The sequence below is a fragment of the Hibiscus syriacus genome, unplaced genomic scaffold (genome assembly GCF_006381635.1).
Source record: "Hibiscus syriacus cultivar Baekdansim isolate YM2019G1 unplaced genomic scaffold, ASM638163v2 tig00112206_pilon, whole genome shotgun sequence".
NCBI lineage: Eukaryota > Viridiplantae > Streptophyta > Magnoliopsida > Malvales > Malvaceae > Hibiscus > Hibiscus syriacus.
Window position 1 is genome coordinate 1,136,337 of NW_024063267.1, and position 6,248 is coordinate 1,142,584.

General features: G+C 36.2%; 1 pseudogene; it reads right to left on the bottom strand.

Moving 5' to 3' along the window:
* Nucleotides 1-1,842: 1,842 nt before the first annotated feature.
* On the bottom strand, nucleotides 1,843-4,758 carry LOC120175448 (annotated as a pseudogene).
* Nucleotides 4,759-6,248: the final 1,490 nt, after the last annotated feature.

Sequence of the window (6,248 nt, forward strand, 5' to 3'; positions counted from 1 at the left end):
CTTGCTATTATTGTTCCGAACTTGTACTGGCGCTATTAAACACTCTTCACACAAACACCTGCTGTGCCACTCACGGTTCTTCTGGTTTTCGACATTTGTTCAGGAGAGAAGTAAAGTTCTTCACTGAAACTGAAGAATAATCAGATGAGAGGTCCGAGGACCGGAGTTCCATACTTCTTGTAATCGAAATGAGTCGCATACTGCGGTACCTGTTAAATTATCCGAGCAGTTGGTGTTCAAAAGGTGCGAACAAGGAAGCGTCGGTACAATGCTAGCAGATGGACCTTTCCTGGAATTGTTGTTCTGCTCCATCCAAGCTACTACTACTGGGTATTAATGGATCATTGATGTCGAGTCTTGTCTCAAAGTTGCTGTATGGTTGCAATATAGCTTTTCCTTTAATGTTTATTTTTTCTATTTCCATTGCCATTAATATGTGCTACTTGATGTCTGTTTTATATTCCCCGGTTCTGTATTTTGTGTTATGTGTATACTGCTTCATCTAATTCTCAAATTTATCATTGCTTTTGCATTTTATCAACTAGAGTCCACCCACTACTTATTTTTTTAAAATAAAATATTATTTTAAAATATTTTAAAAAAATCTGAACATCACTTAATAGATTTTCTAACAGTAGGCATCCAATGTAGAGATTTTTAACAGTATACGTCTAAAAATGTAACGAGAAATGTAATGAAAGAATTAGGCACATAATATCAGATTATGCCAAAACTTCTCATAATTAAATCTAATTACTAGGGATGGCAGCGGGTCGTATCTAGATTGGATTCAAACTAGGCTTAGATCTAGACTTATTTTTACATCATGGATCCAAATCCGTCTTGAATCCGCGAGCTTAGAAAATTGGGACTCAGATTCAGATCAAACGGATCCGAGTCCAAAACGGGTCTGTTAAAAAACAACCATTTGACCTATTTTTAACTAAAATTGTTATCGACTAACTTTAGCTAACACCTTCAATGGAAGAAAGATTAATTTCAATACAACTGATAATAGAATAATCCAAAGAAAAAATAATTTATTCAGTGCCGAGATCAAAGCTTAATACCTTAAAATTACAGAAATCTTCTAACTATTCAATGGGTATATAACAATCTCTCAAAATTCAGAAAGAAGGTAAGTATAAAATCAACCTTATAAGAACTCACACTTCTGCTGTAAAATATATTTAAAACCTATTATGTCATCTATATATATTTTAAAATTAAAGGTGAGTTTTTATAAATGAGTAAACATGTCCAGACTCGATATCTTAGATTAGATCCATATTTAAATTCATACTTTAATCAGATAATTCTGATCCAATCCGAATTCGTCAAATCTAAAATTTTAAAATGCAGACCATATAAAATAAATTTGGTTCTACGGATTCAGGTCCGATCTAAGATCCATTACCATCCCTACTAATTACAATCTATGGACACAACTTATTACCATGTATGGACACCATCTATGGACACAACTTATTACCATGTATGGACACCATCTATGGACAACTTATTACCATCTATGAACACAACTGAATTGGGAAGATCACTATCAATAGGTGGGATTTCTTGTAATGAAAGGTGTATATTGAATTATACAAATGGATAATATAAAAGTTTATCTAAACACAATAATATAATTTGTAAATCTACAATTCAGTAATTTGTGTGAAAATTAATTAAAACCAATCATTTAACAGATCGTATATGTAATAAGGTAGAAAAAATCAATTGTAAATATGTTTATGATAAATAAATGAATTATTTTCTCTGTTCCATTAATTTTTCGATTTACTTAAAGAATGAGACACGGAGAAGGCTAAAGATCATCCCTGAAAAATGGAAAACATTCAACAACTTTGATTTAGAATCATTCAATATTTTACATCAATCATCATTATTATCATCATTCAGAGTTTGATTAATACAAATCTCATACTGGCTTTTCAGGCTTTCCAGGAGGGATCCATTGAAGGAAGCTGATACTCATCAGGCTTTAGGGACAATGCAAAGTCTGGCAATGCTGGTGCTATTTGCATAATCCTGGGACCCAAATTGAACAAAATAAGTATTCCTTTTTATACAATTTAAACCAGCGTCATGGCAAATGATACAAAAATGGGGTCAATTATAAATAAATTGGGTGTTTAAAAGATCATCTCCGACAATTCAACATTGGAATGTACATCAAGTTCATGGACCAAGTTGGAAAAAATGTCAAGTTCCGGTACAAATGTAGATCCTAAAGAGTTGTCAAGCTCAGGGACTAATTGTTACTTTATCCGAAATTCCGAATTCTAAAGGGTTGCCAAAGCTTTAGCAGGTGGCATCCGACGAGTTTGGGATTCGAATTTTAACATATTTAACTACTTTTCGACTCGATCACTCTTGCGTGTAAAAATGAAGGGGGAAAGGACTTACAGTTCATGTTTTTGCGAATCCCAGTTGATTGTTTTGCTTGGTACATCTTTTGGAATCTTCTCAGCAAGATACTTGCTAGCTCCCCAGTGGAGGATTACTGGGGAAAAAAAACAAATAGGTACTGTTGTATAAGTGAAGATTACTACGTCGCACATCCAGGCATTCATTTAGTTTACACTATGTTACTCGGACTCGTGTAAGTGTTGGACATGCACGTCATAAAAAAATGAAAAAGTCCGAGCAATATAGATTATATACAGGGAGAGTTCACAAGTAAACTACCGTGATGAAGGGAGTGCCATATGGAATCCTTCACAGCCTTTTTGCTTTCTTGAGATACTCATGCTGCTTGGAGAGCCGCTGCAGCAATGTCGGCAGACGTTTCCCTTCTTCCAGGATTAATCCATGGAGATAGTAAGCAACAGCCTGGAACATAAAATGGTGAGCCAGTTACTTTCTTATACATGTTTCTATCAAGCTTTTCGATCTCGACAAGACCGGATTTGAGTTAAGAGAGATAGTCGAGTCGCAGAAACAATAGTCCCTCAAAATTTTTGCAGGCTGAAAGAAACATTCTCTCAGAAGAAACCAATTTCTACACTTATATCCTTCTCAAGAACCGTAGCTCGTTAGTTAAAACACCAGCTCAAGACCTCCAACAAGGAGATCGGATGAGATGGCGATGAACTACTAGCTCCTTATGAGATGCTTGCATGTCTACTTGTGCTGTCTAGTGGGTGGTTGATGAGAATTGTACCTTAGCTTCAATATGCTTCCACTGAACGAAAAGCTTGTGCTTTCTCCCCATCCATTTGCTAGTGGAAGGTCCTTTATGTACTCATGAGCCTGCATTTTATATGTACAAACCACAAAATTGTTAAAGACATGATATATACATACATACACACACACACACAAACAAACATATATATATGCGCTCGTGTGTGTTTCCATGCAAGGAATAATAACTTTACCTGATGCCAGTATTTAACCATCTCACATGCTAGCCTCCTTTTCACTGCCAGTGTAGCCTTGATGCTATCAATTGCCATTCCCAGTTGAATCTCAACACCCTGTAAATATTTCAAAATTAAAGGCAGCCTCCGATTTCTTTAATTAGAAACATGATATTCGAGTTACACGATTGTACCACACGTTACATTACCGCAAAATTTGCCATCACTTAGATACTAAGACCACCTTTGTCCGTAGTTCGATTTAAAGAGTGATATAGCCTTCGTCTAAAATGTTCAATATTTTTAGGTCCTTAACCGAAAGAAATGAATATCAGCCTCACTGGCTATGAAATATTACCTGGCCTAATGCTTGCAAACAAAGAGATTTGAGCACTCCCTCCGTCAGGTCTAACGGCAAATCATTCCTGCGATAAACAACAGTTTCAAGCACTGCTTAGTCGATGCATAAGGAAAATGAATGTTAGAATCATTTCGATAACACTAGAGGCAGAAATCTTTCGAGCAAACCTAAGCTCCAAGGGCAACTGGGGAAGAACTTTCTGCACAGCAAAATCCAGATATCCAGCTGCCTTTAAGAAAATGTCGATGGATGCTCGTTGCAGTCTTAGAGAAATGAAGAAAAAAGGTAGATTTAGTCATATAAATGGAGAAGGTCACGGTTTAAGTGCAAGGAATGGAAAGAAATCTAATGTGTAATCCCTGCATAACACCTTATAGTTATCGGCTTAAGAAAAAGATATTGACATTTACCATTGCCCGAGGTACCAATTGGAATTTCCCCTTACTTTAAGTAAAAGGGATCTTCAAGTGGAAAAGGGCTAAGGGAAGGCCACCCCTGGTTGTGGCCCCAATTATTATCCAAAAGGAAGAAAACACAAAGATGGAAAAGAAACTAAAGTCTTCTAAATATAAGTTAACATGAAGACTAGAACTAAAGTAAATTAAGTACCGGGATGTTTGCTAAAAAAACTTCTCCTGTGATCTTTGTGTGGTGGTCTCATACATTTTGAAAACTTACTAGTCGTTAAAAGATAGATCGAAGTAACCTTGCCTGTCGATGCTAGTAAAACTAAAGCATGAACACCTTCTAACAAAAACTAAGGATCTAAGAAACTCATGATGCATAACTAATGCAACCCTGGTACACAAAATTCTTTGGAAACCCTCACATGGAATCCCTTAGTATTTGTAAAATATATACAAGGGATTTATGATCTATGCCTTCTGCGCTTGTAAATAAATGTCGCAGAAAAAAAATCATGTTGTTCGATAGCAACGAGCATTGGAAGTGCAAGAAACAGACTTGTCACCCTCACCTTCTAATGATGTATTCTGATAGCCAGCAGTAGATTTGTTCGGAAGAAGCATAATTGGCTTGTGAACAATAGAACTGCCATCAAGTGCAACACTGATAGTACCTCATACCAAGAATCCAACATGGTAGTTTCCTGCACGATAGAGAACTGTTTGAAAGGGAACTGTAGACATTGAAGGGACTCTGATATGAAAATTATGATTCGGGTCTGATTTAAGCCACCTTCACATCATGTTCCTGATTTATCCAACAGAACCGCAAGTTATGTTTTAGCCGGTACCTGTATGTGGTCAAAAAGATAAACTTCAGAACATTTTTAACATTATATCAAATTCATAACGTTGTGGCATAGATACAGTTAATAATGTAGATACCGTTTTCAACTAGCCCCAACAAAACAGGCAGATAATCCTCGAGAGCCTGCTGCAGATCCGTCAAGGTTGAACCACCTGCGTTATAAGATCGATGTTTAATTGAACAACATCGAACAATCACCAAAGACACTATCAAAGTCCTAAAGAAGTCATCAAACCGTGTGTGTGGCTGTTCTTCTCGGCTAGTAGTCATAGGTGCTCTTGACCTGCCAAAAACTACACTTTCGCCAATATTTTTAGGCCTCCTTCTGGCTCCCCCCGCAACATCCGGGTCGATAGCAGGCACCCATTTCCTTCCGCCCTCGGTTCGTCTCAAGTCCTGAAACAATCCATATTATATAGAATCAGCATAGGAAAAATCAAGTGGAATATTTTCAAACACTTCATCTATACCTATGAACAGCTGACTGTGGAACTTGACCACCAACCATGATGATTAAATTAGCAAGAAACTAAGAACCGAGATTCGGATTCTTTCCAGTACACAAGGATCATAATAGTGAGAATTTGAAGCACAGCCTAACAACCAATCCCATGAATGAAAATCTTATCATATAGGCTAAGAAGAAAGGATTAATTAAATAACAAGTTGCTTATTAAACCTACTGGTTTTGCACAAAAAAACCAGGAACTATAGTGGTTCATAGAAGCATACAACACCAAATACAAACAACGGATAAACAAACTTAACCCAAAAGAACCCTTTTTTACGAGAGCAAAATTATTACTTTAGAGATTTATGAAACAAAAAAAGGAATCAGCATACTGACAATTCTTCTCAGCATAATTTGGAAACATTTAGGAATCTCCATTATATATACTCTATATTGCATCTTGTGAAATCCCTTAGCTGTTAAAGCAATGAGAAAGAAATGAAACGATGAACTAAGAAGAAGAAAACTGTTAAAAAGATGATGGATTTCTCTCTTTCAGCTTTGTTCTGGGTTGGTTTCTCTTTTTCTGGCCAATTTGTTCTGTGTTGAGTTGAAGCGGATGATTGGTTTCTAACATCAAAGCATGTTTGCTTTGCTTTCTGGCAAACTGGTGAATGGGTAATGATTTTAACACTTACATATATATATATATATATCATTATTGTACTATTGGCATTGCACTTAAGTTGCTAACATACTTGTACGTCAGAAAATTAAC